The sequence below is a fragment of the Lissotriton helveticus genome, chromosome 1_1 (assembly GCF_964261635.1).
Source record: "Lissotriton helveticus chromosome 1_1, aLisHel1.1, whole genome shotgun sequence".
In the NCBI taxonomy this organism is placed as follows: domain Eukaryota; kingdom Metazoa; phylum Chordata; class Amphibia; order Caudata; family Salamandridae; genus Lissotriton; species Lissotriton helveticus.
The window spans coordinates 1,349,849,766-1,349,864,367 of NC_136057.1; the positions used below are offsets into that span (position 1 = coordinate 1,349,849,766).

At 45.8% G+C, this 14,602-nt stretch overlaps 2 protein-coding genes across 2 annotated transcripts in view; one reads left to right on the forward strand and one right to left on the reverse strand.

Annotated features, from left to right (window-relative positions):
* The window catches only part of POLR3H (RNA polymerase III subunit H), a 182,010-nt gene extending 170,348 nt beyond the window's left edge, over window positions 1-11,662 (reverse strand). The window contains exons 1-2 of the mRNA XM_078683152.1: window positions 11,648-11,662; window positions 9,994-10,035 (exon numbers count right to left, since the gene is read on the reverse strand). The gene's annotated coding sequence lies outside the window, so the exon portion shown is untranslated. The remainder of the gene's footprint in view (window positions 1-9,993; window positions 10,036-11,647) is intronic.
* CSDC2 (cold shock domain containing C2) overlaps window positions 1-14,602 on the forward strand; it is a 197,945-nt gene that overhangs the window by 20,700 nt on the left and 162,643 nt on the right. The gene's annotated exons all lie outside the window — the stretch shown is intronic.

A 14,602-nucleotide genomic window follows, 5' to 3' on the forward strand; every position in this document is an offset into this window, starting at 1 on the left:
TAAGTCTGAGCTTTTTGGGTGTCTCTGAACAACAACCTGTATTGTTCAGTGGTTAATCCAAACCCATCAATAAGAGCACTCTTCAGGACAGTGTAATTTTTAGCATCCTCAGCTCTAACAGTGAGGAGCTTATCTCTCCCTTTCTCAGAAAAGGAGAGCCACAAGATTGCTGCCCACTGATCTGAAGGGACCTGCTGTACGATGCAGGCCCTCTCCAGAGCAGTTATCCATTTGTGGATGTCATCCCCATCTCTGTAGGGGGGCACAATCTTACTCAGGTTTCTAGTATCATAGGACCTGTCTTTATCTTTTGGGATATTGCTGCCACCAGGGGGTTCTGACCCACACAATGTTTGCTCCCTTGCTAAAGCAAGTTTAGCTTGGGCCAGGGCTACCTCCTCCCTCTCTATCTGGAGTTTGACAGCTCTCATCCTGGCCTCATGCTCCAATTTCTGGGCAGGAGTCATGCCCCTTTGGGATTCTCTAGAGGCACTAGAAATGTGAGAGTCTCCAGAAAGAGATCTCTCCCTCCCATTGTCTGGGAGAATCCTGTTATGTACTCTGGGAAGGGGCTGGCCCTCTCCAATTCCATGTAGGTCCAAGTTGGCCCGGCTAAGCCTTCCAACTGGTACCTGGCTAACCCCTTGATCCACATCTGAATCATCTCCATTTGACTCAGGGTCTGCCTCCTCATCTTCTACATCTGGGGGGTGTTCTCTGTGTCTGGGGGGTTCACTCCTACTCCTGATCCTGAGGGAACTACCTTAGCTCTCTCTAGGTCATCCTTCTCCAGGATGGCAACCATGATAGGAATGGTAGGGTTGTCACCCTTTCTCAGCTTCCTTGCAGTGCACAAGGCACTCAAGTTTCTATGGCTGAATCTGTCATAGTCTGAGGTTGCCTTTGGAGGGTCAACCACCACAGGTAGAGAGCCTGTAGGTTCACCTGTGGCAGACATGACTCTAGTGTGGTGTAAGTGATGCACCTACCTACACTAAGTGTTTTCCTACTGTACCTTACTAGTGAGTTGTAGTCAGGGTGTGCTAAGTCCTTCTACCTACAACTACTAAGTTCAGTAGAACTTAAATATGCTAAGCTTTGTTTATATGTACCTAGGTACTTAATGTGATCTTTCAATTTGATAAAAAGATTCCAATGGTAAAACAACAGCAAGCTCAAATCCGCACCGCTGCTCACCAATGTGAGAAGTTGGCCTGGTATATGATGTCCACAGTTCTGTGGGCACCTTGTATCAGTCCAAACAATCCCTTATGGTGATGGTTGTAAGTCAACCTTATAGACAAGCTATCCTAGGGGTAGCATGGACTAAGCAGCCTTAAAGGCTTAACTCAAGAGGGCATGTGAAGCCAGCTGTTTTGCCATATGTAATCATGTAATATCAAATGAAGGGACACCACACAAGTTATATATTATAAAAATATATGTATTTATTCTCAGAATAATCCCCACTACTCTTTATGAGCAATGAAGCACAAGCGTTTAAACAAAAACACAATATAACATATACAAGTTGCACGTTTTTGGATGACGCCGGTGGCCACTCAAACCATATATCAAAAAAGTGGTATAACAATCACTAATCGATCGGGGGTAAGGCCTAGGGCCTTGAGAATCGCTGGGACTACACTGAACTAACAGCAGTTAGGACGGGAGTAGCCCGCGGGATTCGGGTGCAGTGCAGAAAGCACACGCATGCACCAATGCAAAGTCAATGGTGCGTAAAAGTTACAAAGTTATTGCAAAAGGAGTCTTCCGACTGGACTAGGACTACCAAACTTTAGAGTGAGGCACTAGAGGTGTGTACAAGTGTAAGACCACCGGCGCTAGTAAGTTACCTCACCCACAGGAAGCGGGTGCATAGGTGCCAAAGGGTGTCGGGTTTCGTCATGCAGTTCGATGGTGCCTGAAGATGAAGATGCTGCAGGCGTCCAGAAGAGAAGTGTCCGGTGCGATCCAAGGGTGGATCGAAGTTGAAGAGTACCTGAAAGCAGAGGGGACAGAGTCTGGGTCCCTGGGCAGTGACCAGGAAGGAACCAGGCAATGTCGGGCGCAATCAGGTCGATGTCGTGTAGCTTCTCTCCGCTGCCACGTGGTCTCTGGGGCACCGAGGATGTCCTGGAGTGAATCACGAGCTGTCCCACGAAGGCTCTCGCTGTCGGCGGTGTCGGCTTCACGATCGTAGTCAACAAGCCTTGGCAAAGGCAACCCACGCAGGAATCGAAGATGGCTTAACACTCGGACCAGCAAGGTCAGAGCGGGTGCTCCTTTTCAGGGGAGCGAGTGCCAGTCCGGGACAACCAGACCAGATGTGTAAATTAAAGGGTTCGTCGGTTCTGGGGCCACTAGGCAACAGGCAAGCGAACGGACCAACGCGTCGAGCAGGAAAATGCAAAAGGGCCCCACGCAGCACTCGTCGAGTGTGGAGGGGTGAGCTTCGGTGCAAAAGCTGCTCGGGGCTGGAGCTTCTCAAACTCCTATGCACAGCGTCGAGGAAGCCTCGGGTGCTGCACGGTCAGCGCTTCGTGGTTTATTCAAGATGGCCGCTCCCACGCTTCAGGTCGCCTCCACGGGTCCCAGCTCCGCATGGACTGTGGATCGGGCTGTTGGAAGTCAGGATAGCTGGCTCTTGTCAGTCTCTGTCGCTCGAGTTCCGGCGGGAACTGCAACAAAGCAAACATTGAGGTGCTGGATGGTGCCTGTTTGCACAGGGTGGTCACTCCTTGACCACAAGGGAGATTCTTCAGTCTTCCACGTCGAGTGGGATGTCGAAGGGTCCAGAGTTTCGGTCCATAAGTTTCAGTCAGGATAATCTGATGTGCATTGGCACTGCTCCCACCTATATTCCAAATCTGGGGGCTGGATTACCTGCTAGGTCCCTCCTATGGGTGGGACCCAGGAAGGGGGTGGTTACACCCCTTTCCTTTGTCCAGCTTCCCGCCAGGACTGGGGCTGGAAAGTCCCAGAACCGGTTTGGCTGGCATTTGCCCGGGGACACCTTGTGCGCCCCAGGCAGTGTCTAGTTTCTTTCAACCCTCCCTGCTACAATCCACTATCTCCTGTCTGGGGTGGTGTAACACCTCCCTGTGACAGGAGATCCTTTGATCAAGCCTCCTCTGTCGAGTTTCGGTCAGCAGCAGGAGGCCAGACTAGTGTCTGTGGCAGCAGCATCCATTTTGTGATGCTGGGGCTCTGGTTTGGATTAACCGCATTTGCAGTAAGTAACATGTCTTCCCCTCCTGGAGGGGTGGGACGCTGCCCCCATCGTCAGAATCGCCGAGGGGGTAGCATTCCACGTTGTATGACACCAAACACGACATGTTTTGATAAAGCCAAACCGGAGTTGCAATAACCGTAAGGATTATAATGCACTTAAGAGTATATGGTATGGCAGTATCACTGGAACAGCTATAGGGAAATGGTCCCGCAAGCTGCAGACAGGCTCAGCTCATGCCCAAGCACTATCTCACATAAAACCAAGCACTCTGCCTCCAGGATTGTTAAGGCCTGCTATAGGAGTGGCTGATAGGTATATATGTGTCCAGATATAGGTTTAGACATAGGTATACTATATCTAAGCAAGGGGTGATTACACCACCTTGCCCCAGCTGAGTGATCAGCCAGTTGTGTCAATTTAAGAACCAGCCAGGGGTGGCAAAAGCTATGCTTCAGCCCCTGGTAGGCCTTGGATGCCCCTATGCCCTGGGCACCTATAGTGCACTGTACAGGGGCTGACAAGGAGTCCAGTACCAATTTGGTTATGCACCTAGGGTGCATGGAGTCCATTTTAAGAGAGAGCAGATAGCCTGGGGCCCTAGTTAGCAGGATCCCAGGCCAACTAAGTCGAAAACCAGCTAAACACTAGGCAAAAAATCTGGGGTAACCATAGTCAGGTGTCCACCCTCCTACAAGTGGGCGCCTGGAACAAGAGGATCAAGATGGATTGGATTCTCCCCTTAGCTGGGATGAAATATTACTATCCATGAAATCTTTGACTGCTGGTAAAGCAGCAGAGGTAGATGGGATCCCTACAGAGTTTTTTGTTGAATTTGCCGAAAAACTGAAAACTATCATGCTACAGCCCTTCAAATCCATACTTCAGGGAGGGAACCCACCTCCATCCTGGTCCATGGCAAAGATCATGATCTTCCTGAAGAAAAAGAAAAACCCGCTGGAAATGGGCTTGTACCGCCCGATAACATTGATTAATGGAGACTCGAAGATTTACTCGAAACTTCTTGCAGGACGATTGGCACAGACAATCCATAAGATGGTTTCAACTCGACAACATGGATTTATCCCTGGCAGATCGACAACTGACCACATACAGAGAGTGATCTCCCTATTTGACTATGCAGAGACTACAGGAGACCCTACGGCCCATATTCTGCTGGATGCAGAAAAGGCATTCGATAGGGTCTCCTGGAAGTTATTATGGGCAGCTATGTCAAACCGTGGAATAACGAAGGAATTTATTAAGGCTATCCAAGGCGTCTATGTCAACCCGCGCGCTAGCGTCGTGATAAATGGGAGTATGTCCGAGAGTTTTATGATCACGAGGGGAACTAGACAAGGGTGCCCCTGCTCGCCTCTCTTATTTGCGGTATATATTGATACATATATCCGCAAACTTGAAACCATCCTCGTGTGTCACCTATTATGATCAATAATTATAATACAAAAGTCCTAGCTTACGCGGACGATATAGCTCTAATTACTACCAACCCCAAGGAAGCTATAAAGATTGTCGAGGAGGAGGCGGTACGATTTGGCAAAACCTCGGGATATAAACTGAATACAGGGAAAACTCAGGTTGTTATCAATGATAAAGTAGAGATGAGGGACAGTAGAGTAGTGGAGCATGCCGTTTATCTCGGCGTCAGTATATGCGCCAAGGTAGACAAAATTGTGCAGATAAATCTGGACTCATTAATAGGGCGCACCAGAAAAGATTTGATCAGATTGCATAACTTACATTTGACAATTGGTGGTAGGTGCAATATGATTAAAATGTTGTTCTTACCTAGATTTTTATATTTTTTTAGAACAATTTGTCTTGAGTTTTCTCCGCACTACTTTAAAAATATTGAATCTCTGTTTTCTAGATTTATTTGGGGATTAAAGAAACCTCGAAGGGCACTCAAATGGATTATGCTACCGAAAGAAAGAGGGGGGTTAGCTATGCCAAACTTTAGGATTTATTATTACGCAACAGTGGCTAAATATTGCGCGAATAAGATAGCTAGTGACTCTAGCAATCTTTTAATCCACACCCCACAGGAAATGGTTCTAGGGGATAGAAGCAAACTTTGTTTATGGCGACATGTTAACGATAATTTTCAAGAAAACTAAACTCAAGACTATCTCGAGCATTTGGAAAGTTTGGATCAATATCCGCAAACTCTTAGGGTTGGGACGTTTTTCTTGCTAATCTCCAGTTAACTGCAACTCCGATCTCCCAGAGATTTTTCAAGATGGGTGCATGTCTAGGTGGATCGGGGCAGGGATTACCCAACTGGGCTGCTTTTTTACCGCAAATCGGGTGAAAAGCTTCTCAGAGCTGCGGAACGACTACAATATCAGCAATAGGGATTTTTCTAAATACCTACAGATCAGGGATTTCTTGTCAAGGAAAATGGGGGGTTGAGGCAAATTCCCAAATTTTGCAGCCAATGATAATTTGTGTATGGAAACAACCCCTAAAATCGGGAAAATTTACAAGGAGTTTAATAGCACTCTACTGGACGATTTAGACAAGCACTTTGCTAGGTGGCAGACCAACCTAGCGGTTCCGCTAGTAACACCTGCTCGTGCACTAGAGTTCGCACAAACTTGGCTAATGTCAATAAAATTGCAAGCGCAATTTTATAAAACATTTTTTGCCCTATACTACACCCCTTATAAAATGGCCAAATGGGCCAGCGGTGTAGGAACTGCTTGTCCACGCTGCTCATTGACTGCCACCGACGACATTCATATGTTCGCCATGTGCCAAGCACTTACAAATCTTAGGATAGAGTTATCCAACTTTATATCTGACATATTTCATGTAGAAATTACTATCTTAACTGAAGAAATAATACTAGGAGTGGCTGGAACCGAGCGGCCAACAAACCAACAGGGGCTGATTTTTGTAGCTATGGCGGCTCTCAGATTATGTATAGCCTCCTCATGGCTGGACCCTCAGCCGCCGTCTTTCACACAATGGAGGGCTAGATTACCTGCAATTTGTAGTGTGGAGGTGGCGATATATAAAAATAAAGGGATAAAAAAGAAACAAAGAGGTATGCTGATATGGGATCCATTGATACAGTGGATACAAGCTCACGCTTAAGGGCAATATGTTAAAGGGGGCATGCCAACAGAGCTAGAGGGATTTTGAATTTCAGTCTAAGCTATTATCTCTTCCCTACAGGAATACAATGTTGTATGTTCCTATAACCCATTTTTGGGCATCAGCTTATATAGTATTTGTATGATGTAATTTGCTCTGGAAATTTGTTTCTTTTATGTTTATATTTCAGGTGGTTTAATCTAATTTGTTTCATGAACTTGGTCTTCGGAGGGGGTGGGGGGCGAATGTATTAATTGTCAAAATGTGAATAAAAAGTAAAAAAAAAAAAAATCATTGTAATGCATTATGCATAGTCTCAGCTTTCACAGAAAGCGCAATGCAAACTGTGTGTGTGGAAGCTAGCAGTGCCCCAGTGGTCTCCGCGGGCTGCTCTAGCAGGCTTGGGGCGCTCCTAGCAGCCGAGCAGGCTCACAGTGCTGCTACAATGTATCTTTTGATTTCTATGGCACTACGGGGCTCTGTGTCAAGGAGAGCCTGATATCAGGGCCCGACCGGTAGCGCCCAATTGCTACCAAGACACCTTGGGCCTGTGCTTGTTTGAGTTAAATTTTGTGAGGAAGTATAGCTGCGGACTGGCCGGCTGCTCAACCTCGCTCACTGGTTTGCGGGTGGCGCGCCTGTGGCAATCATGGTGCTCGGCCACTGACTTGTAGCACTGCTTCTCACATCTGTCCAGCCGGGCCACCAGCGCTGTTGGGGTCCAGGGGCTAAATTATATCTATGGCCATCGGCTGCCGGCAAATTATTTCTGGGCCCGGGCAGCCAACTGACTTGAGGGAGAGTGCTGCATGCAGCCAGTAGTGTGACGCTGATGGATTAGGGCTTATACCAACACTGATGGCTGCACGGTAATTCCCAATCATACTTTCGCCCCTGAAGGCAGGGTGACACTGCCTAAATTCTTCTGAGATGAAAGGCAGAGACTAGAAATACTGTATGTCAGTGCAAAGCAGCAACAAATTGTTCGCTCTACTCGCAGAGAATAAGCTTGTCTTCAACAAGGTTGTTCTCATGTTCTTCCTGAAATGTAAAAAGTTGCAAGTAGTCTGGAGTTCAAGGAGGAAAGTGTTTCAGCAGCTTGCTACTTGAGGTTGAAAGACCATCTGTGCTGTCTGTGGCATCTGATGGCAGGAGAACCTAATTGTGTTATTTGCAATTACCTACCTGGCATTCAGAGTGGTAGTGTTTGATTCTAGTCTGACTGTAGAGTGGACCAGTCTAATGTTTCAGACGTTGAATTCCCTTCATTTTTCATATAGGTCAACCAATAGAGTTTTATATGAAAGGAGTAATGTAGTCTTGCTCCAGAATTGATTCTGGTGACCAGAGTCCCGCGTGTAACCAGCAGTTGGACGGGTCGTCACCAGAGAATCACTCATTGACCGGTTGCAGGAGTGGCCACCAGAAGTACTGAGGACAGCTAGAGCTGCCTTACCTGGAGTCGCCAATGCGCCAGTCATGCTGCCTGGCTCAGGCTGAAGATCAGAAGAACACCAGTAAGTAGTATATAACCACTAGCCACTTTAAGTTGTCAGCTAGAGTGTGTGACACAAATATTCAGCTTGCGATAAATGCTACTCAAAATGTCACACATATTGCACGGAATGTCACACATAAAAACACACAAATATCACACATAAGCAACCTGAAACCTTGGCAGCTATGGAGAAGATTACAGTGAAGAAGGAATTTGGCCCATGACACAGGGCACTGGTGTCAGTCCTCGGCATTCAAGGTATAAGAACCGTAATATTGCCAATGCTGGCTGGCTGTAAATACAATCATTTTGTCTCTATTTATCAAGTAAAATTAGATCATGTGGCCAATTAGGCCTGAGGACTCCATGGTAGTTCCCTTACTCCTCTCACCACTACACAGGAATTTCCTCTACAGCTTCTGCGCAATATCAAAACTGTTTCTCTCCAGCTGGTGGCGGGGCAGTGGTAAGTGAACTTCAGTCAATTCCTGGTTCCGCTACAAATACAGCCATACGATGGAAGTGAGTACTGTACTTACTACAGCGTCTCTTGGTGTAGTTTATAGTAATTCACCCTTCATGGAATCTACCAGTTGTCTTACTACAACTGCAGCTCCTGTTAATCAACAAATTGATTTTGGTTATTTTTTGGTAACAGATGATTTTTCATCTGCCTCTTTTGACAGTTCCACTGTTCTAGATACTCTGTCTAAATGGGCCTGTATTTTTCTTTCATAGCTACACATTTTTCTGGTCCCTCCCTGGATATATGTTTTGATAATACTTTCCTTGTTTTTTCTATTTCTTTGGATTGGATTTGTGACTGTTTTCATCTTGCTAATAAATGACCATTACCTTCCAGGACGCTCTGCCACAGAACTGGTGAATGAGGTTTTAAAGCGTCACTCATCTTCACACAAACTGAAAAGAGACCTCTCCCTTGGGAACATTTCAGTTGTCTCCGTAACTAATGGAATTGTTTAGGATAAGATCCCCTTTGAAATTTGTAGTCCTACAGAAATTCTTCAGATTCCTTGTGTATTTAAGTTCTCCAGTGGTGATGTTATTGTACCTTGGTTACATTGTAATGACTGGGGTGGTGATACTGTTAACTCCATGCTCTCGGAGGTGGAATATTATTATTTTGAAAGTGAGGACATGTACCATAATTCTGCTAATTATGGTGAAATGTTTAGTTATCATCATTACTCACATCATTATTTACCTAGAGCTACTGCTCAACACCCATTTAATTAAACATAATGGGAGCATTGTCCAACTCCCCCAGAAGGGAGTTTACCAGAATATACGGATAAATTCACATATTTGTCTGGCCATGGTTCATCAGACCCAAGGTCTTTCTATATTAAACTTGTCCTTGCACCACTAAAATCCTGAGTTTGTCCTTCTCCAGACCAAGCACTCTTAAAAAGTGCCTACCAGTATGGGTGGCATGTGAATGTATAACAACAAAATTGGTGGAGTGGGGTCCCAGGGAACCTGATTTAAAGACCACGAGGAGAACTTCCCCTAAACAGAAGCAGTAACACAATGCCACCTCAGGTCTAGATATTTAGCACAAAAACTATATCATAATAAAGAAGTGCAATTTATGTCTGGACTCTCTCAAGTTGTAATGGATACAACAAAAAGAGGGGGAATCATCCCTTTAGAACTAGAACCCTCACTCACCCAAAGGTGACATGCTTCTTCATATGGGTTCCTCCTACCAGTAGGAAATCCTAGTCCTACTGGGAGCTACAACTTCCTCACTGTAGGGAAGGAGCTCGGAGATGTTTTCATGGATGTTCTATTAGGGAGCTAGGATGCTAAAATCCCATATGTGAAGATTTAGGTGTAGTGAGAGTGCAGCGCAACAAAAAAGAAGGATAACCTAATGGTGAATTAAAACTGCTTAGGAAGATGCACAAAATTATCTTTATTGGAATGCTCTCACTGGCAGGGGTAAAAAGCAGTGCAAAGAGTAGTAAGGATATAAAACTACTCTAAAAAACGGGTCGACATGTTTCAGCCTATTTGATCAGTGAACTGTATCAGTGGCTTTCTTCAGGACCAAAAGGAGTATTACTAATGCTGCTGCTGAATGCCATATAAAGTGATAATAAGAAGAAACAATACATACCCAGTAGTCCTGCGTAGTGGTGTCCGGTATTACTGGTAATATCTGTAAGCATAAGAGAGAGAAACAGAAAAAATAACCACACAAACACAAAATCAGTTTCAGTGCTATGCTAATGACATATTCCTGTTCCTATTGTCAAAAACCAAATTGATGTTATCACACTTACCTTCAATAGTAGGATAAAGTGCCTCACCTCGACCTGGCAGGCAGCTCAGGGAAGGAGGTCTCGCTCTGTGGGAACAAGATTTAATGTCACACCTGAACAAATATTTAGGTTCCGGCGGAAGCGCCACATCTGAAGATTGAGGGAGTGGTGGCAGACCCAGTGCCGTTGCCGGCCTTGCTCGCCCGTCCTAGAGATCGGCGAACGGGCATTCTGGACTCGCTAAATGACGTAACACACGCCTGGTATCACCTTATGGATGCACAGGCCTGCTCGTTGATGTACGCCCCGACCGCACCGCTGGCCTGGTGCTCATGGCTTGGTCCTTGTAGGGACAAGAGTGTCCTGTCGGCGCTCGCTAAATTGAATCTCACCACCATGGGTGACCTCTTTCTTGGCGGCTCGATCTGCTCCTGGGAGGAAATCGACTTGGATGGCGTTTCGGGTACCCAGCTTCTCCCTCGCTTCCAATTCCATAGAGTGAGACAAGCATTGCGAGCGCTACTAGGGGACGATATGGAGTAGCCACAGGTGGTACGGGCATACGAATTTATGGCTTCTGCTAAGTCCCGTACCCAATTGATATCGCCCCTTTATCGTATTACGTTGGCAGAGCACACGATGCCCTATGTGAAACCTCGGTTGGTGTGGCAGACGGACTTAAACGCTGAATTATCCGAAGACAAATGGAGATATTGTTCCGCGAGTGTCCGGAAGGTGTCACTTAACGGCCGGCATCCCCTGTTACATTTTAAGTTCCTTAACAGGGTTTATTATACCCCAGAGCGGTTGTTTAGATACGGCTTGCGAGACAGCCCCAGTTGTGAGAGTGCCACGTCCAGGGAACAGATGTTTACTATAAAGGTGATGATTGCTATGTTTGCTATAGAGGAACTGCTGCCGCTCACATAAGACATGTTTCTTTCTTTATCGAAAAAGTTATTGTGAAGCTATGTCTATGTATGTGTCTACACTGTGCTACGTGACTGTAACTTGTTTAAATGCCAATAAACACAATTTAACATTTAAAAAAAAAAAAATCTTTAGGTCGACATTATTTTAGAAAATGCTCCTGTGTTTTCAAATTCAGAATGCTGTGTCCACCCCAACAAAGGAGAATAAATTCTCAATTGGGATGTCTGGTGTTTATCAATAAATGTGCTGGGAATATCATGATCTACAGATTTTTGAAAAAAACTTTTTGACTTCCGGATTGAGATGTCTGATTAGTATGTTTGATGTTTATCAATAAATGTACTGAAATATCCTAATCTACCAATTTTAGAAACTATTTTACTTCCAGATTGAAATACGAAAGTCTTCTGGTCTAAACTTAATATGACATTCCAAAAGAAAGAAATTGCCTTGGGTAGATTAACAGGCTACAAGAGCCAATTTGGCATAAAGCAGTTATTAGAGAACACTCTAAATAATTTCTAGAAAAATTAGAATTTAGGAGAAAGTAGGGAGGGGAAGACCAGAGCGCCTTACCTCTCCGTCGGTACCTCGATGCGGCTGCCACGGGAGGTAAAGGACGGGCAGGTAGGCTCCGCTTAAATAGTATCTCAATTAGCAAACACCCAATCATTGTAAAGACCCATAAGGCGTCTATTTTCATGCCTGTATTCGCAGTACACTTTCCAATGCGCATGGTGTAGCGTAACACTCGTTTTTTGCAGACCGCACATGCGCGGAAGGGAAATGGAATCTTTGCTACAATAAACAATGTTTGTAAAAAGGATGATTGTTCCCCGTAAGCATTGGACTACAACTGAACTCACACGTGTAAAGATTGGTGTACTTAATTAAAACGTATTGTAAAACTATATGTAACACTGCACATGCGCTAAGTATTCAAAACCAATGTTTCTAAAGGACTTTTGGTATTCACTTTAAGTGTTGCACTATAATTATCGAATAGTTGGAAACGCTCCTGTGCAAATTGGCGCAGTAGTTCAAAGCGCATGGTAAAAAAGGAAGTGACAATGCACATGCGCCTAGCGATGTCGCTATACACTAACATTGTCTCCTAGTGTAGTGTCTTGTTTCTGTGACACTACACTCTTTTGTATATCCGCAGTACTGTATCTAATGATGTTAACCCCTTCGCCACGGGGCTAATTCCCCCGCGCGCAGCGCCACCGTGCTTGTGACAAGCTCAGCTCGTCACGCTGCACGGTGGCGCTGTCCTCATGACGAGCTGAGCACGTCATGACCACACCCGTTTGAGTGGAACGCTCAGCACAGCAGGGGAATTATACCCGCGTGTGAGCGCCCCGCGGGTCACGACGAGCTCAGCACAACCGTGCCTCATGACAGTTGAGCTCGTCATGAGCACGGGAGGAGTTAAATCCACAAATATTACCGTCAGTAAACCACGGAAAAACCCGAATGTTCGTTGATCGCAATGTTTAATGAGCTATCTATGACCTCGAGAGCTCCTAATAGTAGCCCCAAAACGATAGGGTTTGCAAAAAATGGTAGTTGTTATAAACCATACTTCTTTCTTTAGGTCTGGACGGAGGGTAATGGTCTCTGCTGATACTAAATGCAAGAGTTGAAAAAATCATGTTTGTGTATACTATATACATGTATCTATGAACCTGTGTGGTTTGCACATCAATCTATCAAAACGTTCAGAGTTCAGCTGCTACTTTGTGTAGAGGTCCATAGGCCCCTAGCTATAATGATAGCCAGGGTATCTCATGTGGTTTGCACATCAATCTAACAAAACATTCAGAGTTCAATTGCTAATTTGTATAGAGGTCCATAGGCCCCTAGCTATAATGATAGCCAGGGTATCTCATCATTTAGGCAAATAACGTCAGTTTTCAGTCTGAAGACCCAACGTTGCTCTCGACTCAGAAGGAATTTGGAGATGTCTGTTATGTGTGAAGGTATCCACGGTTGTTCCAGGACCAATCAGCGCGAATCGGTTTCTGCATGATGTTTGTTCAGAAAGTGATTAGTTAGCTTATTTGATCTTCTATTACACCGGATGGTACTCTTATGTTCGGAAATTCTTGTTTTTACTTTTCATGATGTCATCCCGACATAACTCATTGGGTGAGTGAGGGTTCTAGTCCTAAAGGGATGATTCCCCCTCTTTTTGTAGTATCCATTACAACTTGAGAGTTTCCAGACAAAAATTGCCCTCCTTTTTTAGGTCTCGGCTAGCCGCGCGAAGCGCCTCTCCGCCGAGAACCTTTTGTCGGCGTGTGTGCTTCCCAGGAGACAATCCTGGCCACGCGCATGGCGATTTGAAACTGCCACGCGCACGCGAACGCGCGCTGTGGCCAGGCGCTGTCTCCTGGGAAGCTCGAAACACCACACACGCATGCGCATACACACAGACACACACACACAAGCACCCATGCATGCACGCACGCACATACATACAGAGACACCCCCCCACACACATACACACAAGTGCACCAAGGCCCCCCCTCCCCTCCCCTCACCCCTCCCCCGCCGCCGTCACTGTCGCACACATACATACACACACGGGCATACACACACACACACACACACACGAGTGCACCAAGCCCCCCCAACCCTTTTGAACTTACCTGGCCAATCTCAAGGGACTCTGCTGTCAGCACGCGGCGCACAACCTCCTGCTGGCGCGGCAGCCCCGGGGCGCGAGACGCATTGACTCCGCCTGCCTCCTCTTCCGGTCCGGACGCGGCCCCGCCCCCGTCACAGGCGACCTTGCCTGACTTCCGGTGCGGCCGTGGCAGGATTCCGGGGGGCATTTTCTGTTGCTCCCCCTCCCTAGTCACCACGTAGACTGAAATCCATATTTTACACAAAAATGATCTTCCATGTTTCATGAAAAACATTTTACGAGAATTACATTTACTGTGGCATCTGGATTTTGAAGTCACAATGATTTGTGTGAAAACAATAGCTAAACATCTAATACAATGATTAAGTGTGTTAGTATAAATATACAGCTAATGACTCCTCTTCTGTGGAAATAATGATATCCTACAAGTAAAATTCGTATCGCCAAAAAAAGAAGATATTAGTTCCCATACAGATACGATTGTATCCCAGCAAAAACAGTGTGGATGTATTAAAACAGCAGTTTAAATATGAGTGCAAGCCCGTGTTGGATGTGACTATGAGTGTGTGGGTGGCCAGTGGCTAAAATATCATTTGAATTGCTTGACACAGGAAAAGTGCAGACTGAGTGTGCAGAGCAGTGAGTGCAGAGTGAGTGTGCAGAGTGAGTGTGCAGATTGAGTGTGCAGAGTAGTGAGTGCAGAGTAGTGAGTGCAGAGTAGTGAGTGCAGAGTAGTGAGTGCAGAGTAGTGAGTGCAGAGTAGTGAGTGCAGAGTAGGGAGTGCAGAGTAGTGAGTGCAGAGTAGTGAGTAGTGAGTGCAGAGTAGTGAGTGCAGAGTGCAGAGTAGTGAGTGCAGAGTGCAGAGTAGTGAGGGCAGA